Below are 15,390 nucleotides of genomic sequence, written 5' to 3' on the forward strand. Positions count from 1 at the left end.
CATCACCTTGGTTTTGCTCCCTGCTAGGATGGGATAATAACACTTACGTTCTTATGCAAAGCATAGGGAGATCAGTGAATGAAAAACTGCTCTGGATGGGATAAAGGATTGCTCTACAAAGGATTACTACAAAGAAATCTCAGGCAATGAATATTTCCCATGGAAAGGCAATTATAAATTGAACTGTGCATCTTTCCTCTACAGTTTTTACCCAAACATTTTTCAATATTGGGCAGTACTGTTATAATATGAAGCTAGTAGTTTATGATGCATGTTGTAATTTAGTCTGTTTTTCACTTATACTTACATGTATTTATGTAGGTATAATGGCCAATTCCTATAAGCTTTACTTTCCAGTCTGGTCACTTATAACTGGAAAGCCAACAAGAATATTATCAAATATATAGTGAATACCCCAGCAGAAAAAAAAATTGAGGTTTCAGGCTGCTTCTACTCATTCTGTGTCCTGGCGTCTGATATTACCCTCTGTTTTGTGAAAAGTAGATAGATAAACTTGTTTTAAAACAAGAAGTCCTAACAGATTATGTTCTCCTGTTTTATGAAAACTAAGTTATTTAGGAAAAAGAGCTGACTAATAACAAATGCATCATTTTGGAATGGAGCCAGTTACAACTCATCTGAGGAAAAAAAAGGGGGGGGTTTAAGCATGAAAAGCATTAAATGTGAAATAATTAGGACAAACTTTCCATGTGTAAAAGCACAACCTTGGACTCAGAATAAGAAATACCCCTCCAAAGGGCATTTTTAAATGAAGTATATAATCTTTCCAAATATTAAGCTAAAGGGATTTAGGCTGATGATGAAAAAAAATATTTTCTTTCATCACTAAGAGCAGCAGAGCAAATAGAAAAACATTTGAAATGGGCATAGTTAATGTTCTAGAGTCTGTTTAGAACCAAATATTGGTTGTGAGTCCACTAGTCTGGAAAATATTAGTAGAGGGAGAGAGAAACATGACTTAAATTTAGATCTTAACCTTTTTTGCAGTGCTTCATATTTAGCTGTAAATCTTCTGCCAAGCCATTTGCCAATAACCTGCTGCAGGACTCTTTGCTGAACATGACACTCTTGCCTCTCTTTTGTTTCCCCTGTGACCAGCCCTAAGGCTGTCAGTAAAGGGAAGAGTCCAGCAAGGACAGACCCGCTGCCAGAATGGAGCTTCTGAATCTGTGTATGTGGGGCTGCGTGTAAAGGACTCAAAAATATGGTTTTCTCTGTTTCTAATTCTAATTTGCAAAGGAAGTGCTTATGCAGGATGGATGCTGTGGGTTTAGGCGGTGGGACCAGTTTTCTAAATTCACACACTGTCTATTTGGAGGAACATGTTACTGCACATTAACTCAGTGATGGCAGCTGTGCTCATGCCTGTTTTCAGCCTAGACCAAGTGTAGAGAAACGCGAAGTAGTTTAGCCTGCAGGTTAAGTCAGGCATGGATTTAAAGAGGCTTCAGCCTCTTCATTTGCTTGCCTGGCTGCACACACAAAAACACATCACATTCAACATCTGCACACCTTCTTCATCCACCACTTAGATCAGGATGTTGTTCATTCCTGCCCTGTTGTTTTCTATGGGCTAAAGATACGCCCACAAGCAGTCGTTATGGCTCAGCTGAAGTGCAAAAAAGTTTTACACCACAATAACTTGATTGCCCATCTTAATTCTAATCCAAGACATGCTGCATTTGAAGTATCTGCTGCAGTCATCAAATGTCACCTCTTGGTAAACAGTTGGTACAAAAGAAACTCTCCCCACAAATGTCTGTCAGTAAATGTCTCCAGTGCTGCACACTCCAGATTGAGGATCTTTTTAGAACAATCCCCAAAGACTTTTGCTTCATTGACATACTGAAGAGTTCTTTAAATGGTGATTTCAGATATATGATCCAGCTATGTATGGATATGTCAAATAGTTGACTTCAACTTGCTCAGTGAAGAATGTCATATGCGTCTCACCCACCTGCTCTTACACTTTGGCCTTTGACTCCCCCTTGTACAAGGGCATGCAATAATATATTGTAGCTATATATATATAAAAAATAATCACTAGGTTGGAATGTAGCTCCTGGGCTTGCTTTACAACTCATGGCACTTACCTGACCATCAGAGCTACCTGGAGTGGATGAAAACTTCAGGTCTGTTGAGGACTCATGAGGACTCTGTTCAGGACTCATGAGTAAGGCTTTCTATCTGCTCCTCACATTGAAGAGTTTCTAGTTGCAGTGAATTAAAAATCTTTGTATTCCTTCCTTGTGAGAACACATCCACTCTTATTGCTTTTAATCTAAACTGTCCCTCAACAGTGCTGTGAAGAAAGCAACACACGTACACAGCTTCCCATCTCGCCTTACAGAAAATAAGCTCCTGTGAAGAAAGATCTTCATGTTTACTAAATTCACGTCACACACAAATTACAAACAGTCCACAAACCACTGGATCAAGCATTTTTCAGATGCCTGCCACAGCTTTAAATTGTAAGGAGTGGGAAGGAAAGCCAATATCCTCCTCTTATTCCTGTGGCTGCAGAGCAGAGAGAAGAAAAGTCATCCCTGCAGCACAGTCCAACATATATTTTGATATCTGAGAAGCAGCTCAGGCTCAGTACCTCTAAATCAAGCCCCTTCTCTGTACTAAAAGTAGCATTAGCAGTGTGTGGCTTGGCTGAGAGCATGTAGGAAAAGCATTTTTGAATTAGCGTGCACGGTGGTTTCCTTACTCTGCTGATACAGCAGCTGGACAACCCAGTGCAGGCCAAGAGGATTTTATATAACTTCTCTGAACTTGTTTCAAATGGAGCTAATCAATCACTGAGGAAGCACTGTCTCAAAAAGAACTGTAACTTATCATCACAATCCCCTTGTAAATAACAAAGGTGGCATCCAATTAATTAGCTGAAAGCCTGAAGTATTGTAGATTTGGAAAAAAAATCACTTTCAGCTAATGTTTAATAAAATACCAACAAGCTAATTAATTGGAATGAGTTATACACAAGCACTCATATCTATATTCCATTGCCTGAAAAGAATAGTTTCTATCAAACTGTCAGCCTTTCATAAAAAATAACTATAATAATAATAGCGCAGCAGTGGTTAAGTGGTTAAGCATTCAGTAGAGCAAACTGCTTTCTGGTAGAGCATGGGATCCAAATAATTTCAAATACAATAGATTTACGGTGTCGTAACTCAGATCAGATTCCAGTTAGTGCTTGGCTGGAATCTCAAGGATATATTCACAGTCGCAGCATTGTGATTTTATGCTGGTGTAGCTACACTAAAAATAATGAAGCCACACAAGCATTAGATGGGAGTTCTACAATAATGAGTCACCTTTAATGAGATGTCTTGAGAGGCATTTTTATTAAATTATATCAGAAACAAAAGGTACAGAGATTGTGCAAAGCCCAGTTCTGGTTACAATGTAGACTTACCACAGCTATTTCAACAACAATTATAGTTCCCTTTCTATTAAGTTTATTTCAGTTACATTTACCTCTCAAGGATATTTCATTTCTTACTCTCTTTTCTCCACCTCTGCACTGCATGTTTTCAGTCTATTGGATTTCTTTCTAATGTCTGATAGAGAATCATGTTTCAAATATAAATACCATAACCTGCCACAGATAAAAAAAACCTCAGGATAATCCTCTTGCTGCACTATTTCATTATGTAAAAGTAAAAACATTATGATATAATAATAACTATGTTTCTCATGGGAATTGATGCAAATATCATTTAAATCAATGGAACCAACTAGTACTTTGGCTAAAGCTCATCAAAAACATTTCCCACTCCTATAAGTAGTCAAAGGGAAATTAAAGCAATTTAATAGCAAATCTGTATGAATAAGTGAAACTTTCCTTACTTTCATTATTTTGCATGAGAATTCAACAATGAAAATACTCAGCAGAGAGTGGAATAAGATTTTCTACAGAAAAAGAATAAAAATTTGTCTGATGAATTTCATGTAGTTTAAGCCCAATTTTGCATATCTCAAATAGCAAGATGGATTTAATATGTGACTGTGTGATAGGATTTATAGTAGTTAATTTATTATTGTAATCAAACTGGATTTTTTGTTGCCCTTTTAGATACTTTTTTTTTTTTCTGTCAAGAGTATCAGGGCAGACCTGACTGACTCTTCTATTATCATCAGAATTAAGCTGATTGGGCATGTCAAAAAGATCAATAAGCACTGTGACAATTTGCAGCTTGCTGAGTGCACTTACACAGGGTACCACAAAAAAAGGACAAAACTTCTAATTAATGGTAGTGGCTGACACAACATTGTGCCAGAAATCTTATTTAGATTAGTTTAAATATCATTGAGACCAGGCAAAATTTAGTCTTTCCAATGCACTGAACATTTTGGACTTCATTGAAATCTTGTTTTCGGTATCAGGAGAAACATGAAGCTCTTCATTTCTAAGACAAATGAATAGGTAAAACATTGTGTTCACTTGATAAATATCAGTGCAAGATGTTTGTACTTGAGCAAACTAAGAAAGTCATTAGGGGCAGCACACCCGACAGATACTAATGTGTTGCACCTTCCAAAGCTGCAGTAAATCTAATAACCTGTGACTGAAAAAATTGAGAAAGTAATAAAAGCATGTCATGAAATCAAAAATTGTAAGAAACTTCCTGACATGCCCTTTTGTATATTTAATATATGCAACAGCACAGTAGACGTGTTTGTTGTTCACACATTGTTGTAAGAGTCATTGGAAAGGCCTTGCTACCAGCTCCTCCTCCCCATTTTTCCTGGCAGTCAATTTCTCAGAGGAAGACTTCCTAGGTGGTGTTCAGTGTTTTAACCAGGTTACTCATGGCTGACTACATAATATTTTTCTAATTATTATCTACATCCTATCCCCTACATATCACATAGGAACTTCATGAAAATACAAGCACTGTTATCATGAGTTTTGCCTGTAATTGCATGTTTGTAAAATGAATGAGCAAAATAATTTCCTCACCTTTCATATCTATTCCTTTGAATGTGCTCTATATAATTTAGTATCCCCTAAAAAAAAAAAAAAAAACAAAAAACAAAAAAAACCCAAACCAAACAAACAAAAAAAACCCCCAACAAAACAAAACTCGAAACCATAAAACTCTGAAAACATATATGATGTAAACAACATAATTAATTTACAGACATTAGAATTTTAGAGTCTTGATGCAAAAGAGCTTGAAAAGAATGGTTTTCTTCTTCTGTTTATCTCTTTTTTCAGCAAATGATGAGGAATCAGGAAGTTTGGGTCCCATTCTCAGCTTTGTCACTGAGCCAGTATGGTGGGCAATGTGTCTCAGCAGGTTGAATGCGCATGTAGACTCAGGCCCTCTTTCTGAGGTCAGACCAATAGCTGCTTTTAGCCCTACAGCAAACATGCGGGAAAGGAACCTTCCTCAAATATATAGTTTGAACTTCTAAGGATGATATGGTTTCCAAAGAAGAAAATTGCAAATTTTATTTTTGCTACTTGAACAACATTGAATATACCCTTCAATGAATCTCTTTAATTTTTTCATTGCACCCTGCCATCAGTCTTGACCTGCCTGAAGTTTCAGTCATCATTTAACTTCCTACATTTCTGCTAACAATTATTAGCATGGCCTCTCTTTTTGAGAGGTCTGTACTTACTTTGAGGTCTGTCTGTATGCAAGACAGTTCTGGACAGGTTCCTTTCAGACCCAACAGGGCAAACATTAATAAACCCTGCCAGCAACTTCCATATGCACACATACAGCAAGAACAGGAAAAGTTGTACATCTTCTCCCACATCCTATCAGTCTCACTCGGCACAGAAGAACCATTTATGTTCACCAGTTTAAATGGGGTATATCCTTTCTGAAACAATAAATGGGTATAAAAATCAAACAGAGGAGGGATTTTTTTGTTTGCTTTATGCCCCAAGAACTGGTCACAAAATTCTGGTGTTTAGACTACTCTAGACAACATGAAAAAATGACTAGTCATACCCCAATGCTGCATGAGGCTAATCCTAAATACACTTACCTGGCAACTGCCTGTTAATAGAGAGTACTGGCTTACATGTGGGATTTACAGCCTCATGCAGCACTGGGCTATGACCAGCCATTTTTTCAGGTTTTCTAGGGTATGTTGGTGATATGTTTGTTTGGAAACACCAGCATGGGTGACATCTTGGCAATACATCTGATACATAAAAGAATTTCTGATTGCTGTTTAATATGTTGTAATGTTTTTTAGAAACCGTCTAAGTGTTTTGTGTCAAGCTCATGCACTGCCTTCCTGTGGACCTATGTTTTGAAAGGGTAGATAGTGTGCTTACTCTGTTTTGGGGAAACAGGGACTCTGCTGTTTGTTGACCCACTGTCAGTAGATTTACTGTTATTTAGTATTCATTATTTGTTTTTGTGCTAATTTCATTTTGGGTTGATTCCTTTTTTCTCTTTTTTTTTTTTTCTTTTAAGGCATAACTATGTGTTTATCTTAAGCTTTTATGTAAGAATAAGACAATCATGGTGCTTGATGTTTTTGAGACATCAAAATATTTAATTTTAATGGCTCAGCTTCAACTGTCAAAAATAACTGTTGTGTCTCTAATTTAAAAAACAAAACAATCCAAAAAACCAACCAACCAAACAAACAAACCCCAACCAACCTGTGAGGTGTTTCAGGGGCAAATAATGCTGTCAGATGAGGCCAAAAATTCTCTCAGACATGTAAACAAAATACTTGCCTAAATGAGATTAATTCCTCTTTGATACAACATACTAGACCTTAATATTCAGTATTAGTGGCCTGGTTATGTTTATTCTGCCTAAGTAAATAAAAATTAGCTCTGCATAGTTTGCCAGCCTAGAATTTATAAGCATAGAGTCAACCTCTGAGTTCAGTAGGGAAACGAGGACAGCCATACACTTACCACCCAGAGGAGAGGGTGATGGTCACTTATAAAAAAGATCACAAGCTTTTTGCTGTAACTTATGGCTGGTAAAGAAAAATCAGATTTAATTGAAGTAACTCAACACTTTAAATATGAAGACTGATTTCAATTTCCAGCCCTGAATATTTTTGCCAATGTAGTTTTCACTAATTCTGCTGGAGTCGCCCTTCTTTTACGTTCCTGTATTATGGATGACTCCAGCAGACTTTGGATGACTTGTGGAAGGTGCTGGGTTGGGTTTGATTCACATATTATTTGCAACCGACATTCCCCAGTCCTGTGCAGGGAGAATAGGTGCCAGAACAGTAACCTAGCATAGACAGAAAAGCAGCAGTACAAGGTACAGAGGGAAAGTGGTGAGAGAATGGGAAGGGGACACTGGTGTTTTCTAGGCTCTCACTGGGACACTGAAATCCTTCACAAGAACTCAGGCCAGCCATTGGATCTGTGTTTGGCTATGGATTTGAGACTATCAACTTAATCCTTAAATTCTTAGATTTAACTGAAATTGAGCAATTGCCATGCATCACAAATTTTTCCTGGTGTGTGAGTCTTTGAAATAAAATAGCTTTAGTTCCCCTAGAAAACATTCATTTCACAGGCTTTATCAGTATGCTTGAGCCTCAAGAATGCTGAATGAAAACCCTCAGAGGAAACATTTTTTTGTTGAAAGTCTTCATGCAAGTAAAGAGGGGTAAACACTGAAAAGCCAAAAGGTTGTTATTTTTCCATATAAAAAACCACAAATTTTAAATGTTTTTATTTTTTCAATACAAATTGCAAAGCCACTGCAGTTAGTGACCCAATTATTCCAAAAGGTCTCAGGTTTTTGAGAAAATATAAATGTGTTACTAAGAAGATTTTCTGCATGATTAATACCAAAACATGAAAGGCAGATTGAATTTATCTGTACATAGACATTTACAGACTTCAGAAAAGGGAAGTTATTCAGAAGGTGATAGAACTGTAATTGCCATTTCAACAAAAAAGCAATCAGAGAGGAATAAAACAAGTTCAGTCTGCCAAAATGAATATTTGGAAGTTAATCAAATGCCATCTTAGTCAGCCTGTTATGCTGATATTTGTGTCTGAAGTTTACAAATTGTTGTTGCTATTGATTTCTAAAAGTGCACTACAGTTTTAGAATGTCTTTCAAAACAAGTAAGTTGTGTTCCAGCCCCAATAAACAGAAAAACTAAAGGGTAAAGTCTTCTCTGCTTCCTCTTTGCAGGATTATACTAATCCCTTCTCAGCTATTAAGTGATTCTGCACCATTTGCAGACCACGATGTAATCTCAAATCCACCATTTTCCTAAGTTTTAATTTTTAAAGAAATGTCTCTTAAAATCCTCATAAAACAAAACTATTATGTACTACTATGCACTTTGCATTCAAATAAGTATTTTGGAGGAAAATACCAAGCAACACCTGTTTAAAACAGGACCAGCTTTTATTGTCGTTTCCATCTGGATCGCACTCCCAAACCAAGTCTTTGACAGGTAACAGTCTTCTGCAGGTAACTCTACATAGAATCATAGAATGGTTTGGGCTGGAAAGGACTTCTGAGATCGTCTAGTTCCAACCCCCTGCCATGGGCAGGGACACCCTCCACTAGCCCAGGTTGCCGAAAGCCTCATCCAGCCTGACCTTGAACACCTCCAGGGATGGGGCATCCACAACTTCCCTGGGCAACCTGTTCCAGTGCCTCACCACGCTCACAGTGAAAAATGTCTTCCTAATATCTAATCTAAATCTACCCTCCTTCAGCTTAAAACATTTACCCCTCATCCTATCACTACACTCCCTGATATGTTTATCATACCATCCGGTATGTTAAATTGACTGTCTTAATTCACTACACTATTGTCACCATTTAAGTATCCGTTGTGCATCATTGTTAGTCTCATCCCTCTCCTTTTCTTATGGTTTACTCTGAGCTTTCCCAGTATCTCTGTCATCTCATGCTAAATGCTTCCAACTGCTTCCTCCAGCAAGCTCTCCTCCCCATTCCTTCTCTGTTAATTTGCTTGTTACCTCGTTCCACCTGTTCTCTATGTTGAGTAAAACTTCTGCCTCCAAGTAACTGAAAAATCTCCTCTTGATTAGATAGGACATTCCTGATCTCATTACCATAATTGTGTACAATTTTTTTTTCCTGCATGCATGCACTTTGTTTTCCGATACCTATCTAAACTCTAATTTGGCAATTCTGTGAAAGTTTAGCAGGTGTTTTTTGTGTAATTAGTTTAAGGTAGTTCTCCTAGCAAGCTCCTGTTTTCACATAGTTTAAAAATACACTACTTAAAATGTAGACATAATGAGTGGCCTCAGGGTACAAGTTTTAGTAGTTCCTTTATACGCTAATCTGTGTATTCAGACATGCACCCTTGGTAATAGTAGGACAGAAACTATTGACTTCAGCATTAATCCTAATTGGACAACACCTCACACCAGGGAATTCCTTCTCCCCACATCAAGCAGACGTTAATTAAATAAAAATTTTATTCTACAACTTTTGACAGCACCTACATCCTAAAACCATCTTCTTCATCACATTCAGAATGATAAAGGATGATCCCTACCACAGGTCCTGCTAGGACTCAGACTTGTTTCTCATGGAACAGGCCCAGTCCCAAGAAGCAGAACACACCTAGTGATCTCCAATGAGAGTCATACCTCTGGGAATTTGCTATGAATAGCCACCCATATTCAGGGTTAAAGGAAAGTTTGTCATTTTCTTCTTTGCTATACTTGGCACTGGATCCCAAGAAGACCTTGAGTTGCTCTCAAGGCACACTGGCACAAGCTGAGGGAACTCTGTGGACAGCACCAGTGGGGCCTTGTTAGCCAAGAGAGAACATGAAACAGAGTGTCGGTGGTGGGAGCACAGCTTCACCGTGGGGAAGGCTTGTGTGAGTGCATTCTGGGTAAAGGCTTCAGGGCAGAGAGTTCTGCAAAAGCACCACCTTCCCACCTCTTCCACATTCCACACTCTCCTGCTTGGAGATCCTGCACCCCACTCCACACTCTGCAGAAGGTTCAATGCTTCCAGCTTCATATCCCTCCCACCATCACACAAAACTTCACTACTTGTCCCCGAGTCTTCTCCTGCTGCTATAAAGGACCTTGTAGAGGAATATTTTGCTGCAAAAAGCAGTCGAGTAGGAGGAAAATCCATGGAGTAAAGTGAGGTGGACAGATCCACTTCTTTCCCTCCTCCTCCTTCTTGCCCTCATAGCCCCTCTCAACAAAGCTCTCAAACGACTGTGGTGACTCTAATCCCAAAATTGTTCCTTCAGCCTCACACCCAGCCATCATCTAAACCACATCACATCCTCACTGGTGCTTTCCAAATATTAGATCCTGTCTCCAGCATTACACTCAAGAGTATTCATCACAAATCTGCCTAGACAGGACTCTGAGAAAGAAATTCTGGTCTAGGGAAAAAATCAGTATTTGATAGGGCAATCTCATTCTTCCTGCTGCTTTTTATTGGGCAAATAAGTGAAACAGAGCATTTTAATACAAAGGAGATAGATGTTTGTTTTCACTGATGAGTAAAACAGCCATTCTGACATGTACTCACATAAGTACTAACACTTCAAAGCAATTAAACTGTTCACTGAACAGGAAAACAATTCTGTAGTGTTTTCAGCAATTAAAGCATGATTGACACAGTACAAAAGATAATGATTAGGTTTCATCATTTGAAGAAAGGTTTAAAGAAGGCGCAACTGCTTCCTTTAATTATTCTTTATTAGCAGTTACCAAACTGTACAATTCTTCCTATTTGTTATATGCAGTGAATATTCTATCACTAGCTCATTGTAAAGGGTTTTGCTCTAGTGCCGTAATTTTGTCTGTCTTGTTTTACAAGTGCTACAAATGACAGTAGCAAACCTGTGATACACATTCATGTTCCCCTGCTAACACCTACTGAAATAAGTATTTATATTTCATATGGGGGCATTATACTAAATCACCTATATAACAGTGTTACTTAATCAGAGATTTCATGCGTTAAATCAAGGGACAAAGTGCAAGGTGTATATCAAATAAACACAGCTGTGAAGCCAATGTGATAGCTAATACAAATTCAAGGGTCCTTGGTAACTCCTGTTCGTTGCTTGTGGTTTTCTATTCATGATAAATGCTGTGTGAAAGACAATAGAAGCACGTGTCTCCATGGCACCTTACAAACACAAATTACTGGGGGTTGCACTCAGTGTGAGCTGCCTGCTTAAGAGAAAGGAAGGATACTGTCTTGAGTTAGATGCAGCAAATAAACAGGAATGGCAATTTGCACTACTACTTTCTGTAATGTGTCCTGATTTTTCTCATTTTAGAGAAATTTCTAGATCAATAATGGCTAACCAAGATTTGGGTTTGTTTTGGTTTTGTTTTTGTTTTTGTTTTTGTTTTTAAAAAAAGGTCTATTCTGCAAACAGATTCAGTTTTTCACCTCCTTGTCTGTCCAGAAAGTACATTTCATAATCAGAAGAAATTATTAGAGATGAAACAGAGTATGCCATCTTAGAGGACTGAACAGTGGTATCTGTGGGGCTGGACTGAGTATTAGTTGTACAGACAACAGTATAGGAGTGAGTATCAAATGCAATCACAGCAATCATGCTACGGCTGCAGTTTGAGGTACTGCAAGTACCAAGGGCCAGTGTTGTGAGTGAAAGTACAGTGCAGCAGCTGCATTTTAATGGGGCTTGCAGTTGTTTTGCAGAAAGTGATGTATGGCAGTCACATAACTCACTGCCAAAGCCTAGTCAGACATGAGCAGCAACCTGGGAAGGTGTCAGGCATCGAGTCTTCTACTCAACAGGAGCTTGACAGAGGTAGAAATGTGATTTTACCTGAAACAAAGCAATGGTCAGAATTAGTTTCAGTTATTACAGTTATTAAACACAGAAATCCAGTCCTGAGAATAGGTTTGTCTGGCAAGGAAAGAGGCAGGAGAGCAAGAGGAAAGATATTTGAGGCTTTGGGTTTCAAGCTCATGTGTATATGTGCACCGTAATCTATCCATCCACTGTTTAGATGCATTTTCTGAGAATTTCTAATGTTAGTGTTATCACAAAAGCCACCCAGAGGAATTGATTGTTTAAAAACAGATGCATTTTGTCAGACGAACATCTTGCATATACTTGTTGGATGCTCCTATTTCTTATAATTATTGTGAGGTAAACCATACATTCAGTAACATCAAATATTTTCTTAATGTACTACAATGGAAAATGCTAATTGTGTGCATCTTTTGTGTCATTTAGTCGTGGTGCATTCCTAATGCTCCCTCCCAAGGATATATGCTGAATTTACACTCTCAGATACTAAGATTTATTCCTGTACATCTGGATTTGGACAATGAGCACAGTAAAGAAAGTCCAGCACACTTTTCCCATAAACTGTGGGAAGGAAACTAGACATTTATGGGGAACAAGGAACATATCCTTGTTGTTGACACTTTTTCAGAACTGTAAGGAAGAACAAATAAACCAGAGCAGGAAAGAGGTTGAGCTCTGGATCCAGCTAGCAGAGGTCAAAACTCATGCCTCCCGCAGACAAATAAAGTCTAGTTTAGAAAAGCCAGCAGCATCCTGTGTGCCACAGAAGCAGTGGTCACCATTACAGCTTCAGGCTGCTTGGGGAGGCGGGGGAGATGGGGGTGGCCCACCTCCTCCTAAAAGAACGGTGCCTGCAGGTCTTTACCCTATATTGAGCTTGCCTTCTCATAAAAGGCTGTCAGGAGAAATACAGAGATACAGAGTGCAAACTATTCCTGTTGTGTGGTGCTTGGTGACTACAAAGCACAGAGCTTAGAGGAAATGGTCCCCTGGCAGGTGATCTCATGGCCAGGCTCTCCCCCACAAAAAATGTCCTTTACATGCAGGACATTCTTAAAGATCTACAGATGTAAAGACTGGAATTTTCCAGGCTTTGGAGGGGAAGTAAGCAATAAAAACATTAAACCCCTAAAAGACAAGATGGAAAACTCTCTAGATTTTTACTGAATTTTATCTGTTATACTCCATCCTTTTTAGTGATTATAGTTTGGGGCTCATTAAGTAGAACTGCACTTTCATTTAGTGAGGTGTTTAATATTTAATGTTGGCTTTCCAATGTTATATACATTGTAATAGTGTAAAGTTAAAATTAATTGAATCTAGTATAATTTGAGTCTGGCAAAAATGCTCGAAGGATCGTGCTGGAACTATAATAACAGTAGCAATAGCATTTCTGGAAGACTGAAATCCAGTGTTATGCCTAAGAAGACTGTTTCAAATAGCTCATGCTCGACAAGCCACCCAGATAGGAGAAAAAACAGCAGAAATAATTTCAGGTGGAAAATGAACCAATAAATATTCCACAACCTATCTCAAGCTTTTTTCAGAGATTATGATGGCAATTAGGACAGTATATACAGTTTCCTTGATATTGTCTACAGCTGCCAAGGCTATATGCTCCGTTGGGTTATTCAATTCTTAAAATGTATTATGTTCAAATCACACTATTTAAAGTGGTTTTCTGTTAGAACTACATCAAATGAAAACCATATTGCTGGCTTAAATGTAATTCAGTTCATCCTTGTTGTGTCAGGATGTTTTTTTTATAATATAAAATGGGAAGGAAATGAAAAGATTGAAAAAAACATTAGTCATCATGAGGGTTTTTTTAATATCATCAGCAGTACCATAAAGCCAGCTGATAAATTGCACACTATTCAGAAGAAAGAAATAGAATAAAATTACTATTGCATTACACTAGATTAATCATAGCCCTGAGTTACTGTCATTCTATGAAAATAAAAGCTTGACTATTTCAAATTTTAAAGTTTCTTCCCAGCCTTTAAGATTATTTGCCTTGGGAGGCAAATAACAACCCAATGTACTGAAGGAAGAGCACAAGATTTTGGACTGGTGGGGTTGGTAAATTTTTATCATTGTTTCTAGATGACAGCAAAGCAGCACTGATGATTCGGATCCAGATGGTTGGCAGTAACACTTCATAATAGTAACCTAACGAAGCTCTTTAGTGCTGGTGACAAGTAAATGCTTGAAAGGTTTATGGCAGGGAAAAAGCTTCAATAAATAACTCAAAATCTGTCTCTCTTTTTACTTGCATAATTATTGGTTTTTATAATGGCATAATGGAACAGCAAAGCAGAGGTGAAGAAAAGGCCAGTAAAGAGGAATTCTCTTTGGAGCTAATAGGACTTATAGGGATTTTTTTTTTTACTTCTTGTAAGATGAATAGCTACTTAACAACCATTAGGCCTCTCTCAGATTTCAGGGGAGAATTTTAAAATCTTTTTCATGTAGTTAAGTCTGTCCAGGGATTGGGAGTTAAAAACAGAGGAGACGAAGGCTTTTCTCAATGCAAGTAGAGAATAATAGTTTCAGGATATTTTAAAGAATTGAAAGAAGTTCTAGCATCTATCACATGAGCTTTTCTTCCTAATCCTGGTTACCTGTGAAGAGTATAACCAGAGATCTAGTGCTTCCTTTGCAATGAGGGGGAAATCTGGTGGCTGGCTGCTTCAAAGGGCAGGGGAGCAGTCCTGCAGGGACTCTGATGTTTCTGATAAAAACTTTTTCATCAGAAAACCAGGTTTACAACAAATGGAAATTTTGACAAAAATCATCCCTTTTTTCAGAGGAAGAAAAAAACAGAGTTAAAACTCTCTGAAGGGGGGGAAAATTGGCTGAAAAGAACATCTGGAAATTTTTCAGGTTTTGTCAGCTGTTTTCTGTTTTAGTTTATAGAAAATGATACAACCAAAAGAAAAAAAAAAAATGAAGAAGAAATTGTCTGAAAGATATTATTTCTGTCAAATGTAAAAAAAAAAATTTCTGTTGAAAATGTCACTTAACAAAAGAAACTATGAAGTTCTGCTAACATTTTCTACTGTCAGTTTTACAAACAGATGTGATTGGGAGAGTTGTCAGTTTTTTCAGTGGTTAGGTGGAGCTGGTATGTCTTATGCTCCCCTGCAGCATCACTGCATGCCTAGTTGAAGCTGGTAGCATTAACGGGTCACATAGCAGGACTCACAGATTTTTAGATACAATCTACCCCCAGTCTCTGTTGGAAGAATGACCCTCAAAAGTGTTGTCTGACACTGTTTTTTTGCAGTTTCACACTTTGCCTGGTAAAACAAAAGAAATCAAAGGATACGCAATTAAAGCCCACTGCATGTACACAAGAACAATAATAGAACAGACAATGTTGAAAGGGAAGCCACTGAGGAAAGTCAGTAACTACAAGCATTGTTGAAAACACACAGCAAATGTAAATGGTCCAGAATAAGGTATATAATATATATAGTGTGACGAGACCGAAGCAAGGAATCCTACATGCAATTTACTTAGTTTGAAAGCTATTATGAAAATAAAGCATTTCACTGCAAAGTAGGTAAGATACACTCTTCTATT

At 37.8% G+C, this 15,390-nt stretch overlaps 1 protein-coding gene across 1 annotated transcript in view; it reads left to right on the top strand.

Moving 5' to 3' along the window:
• Nucleotides 1-15,390, top strand: part of LOC104469873 (RNA-binding Raly-like protein) — a 50,810-nt gene that overhangs the window by 34,938 nt on the left and 482 nt on the right. The window lies entirely within an intron of this gene.

The sequence above is a fragment of the Pterocles gutturalis genome, unplaced genomic scaffold (assembly GCF_000699245.1).
Source record: "Pterocles gutturalis isolate BGI_N339 unplaced genomic scaffold, ASM69924v1 scaffold3165, whole genome shotgun sequence".
NCBI lineage: Eukaryota > Metazoa > Chordata > Aves > Pterocliformes > Pteroclidae > Pterocles > Pterocles gutturalis.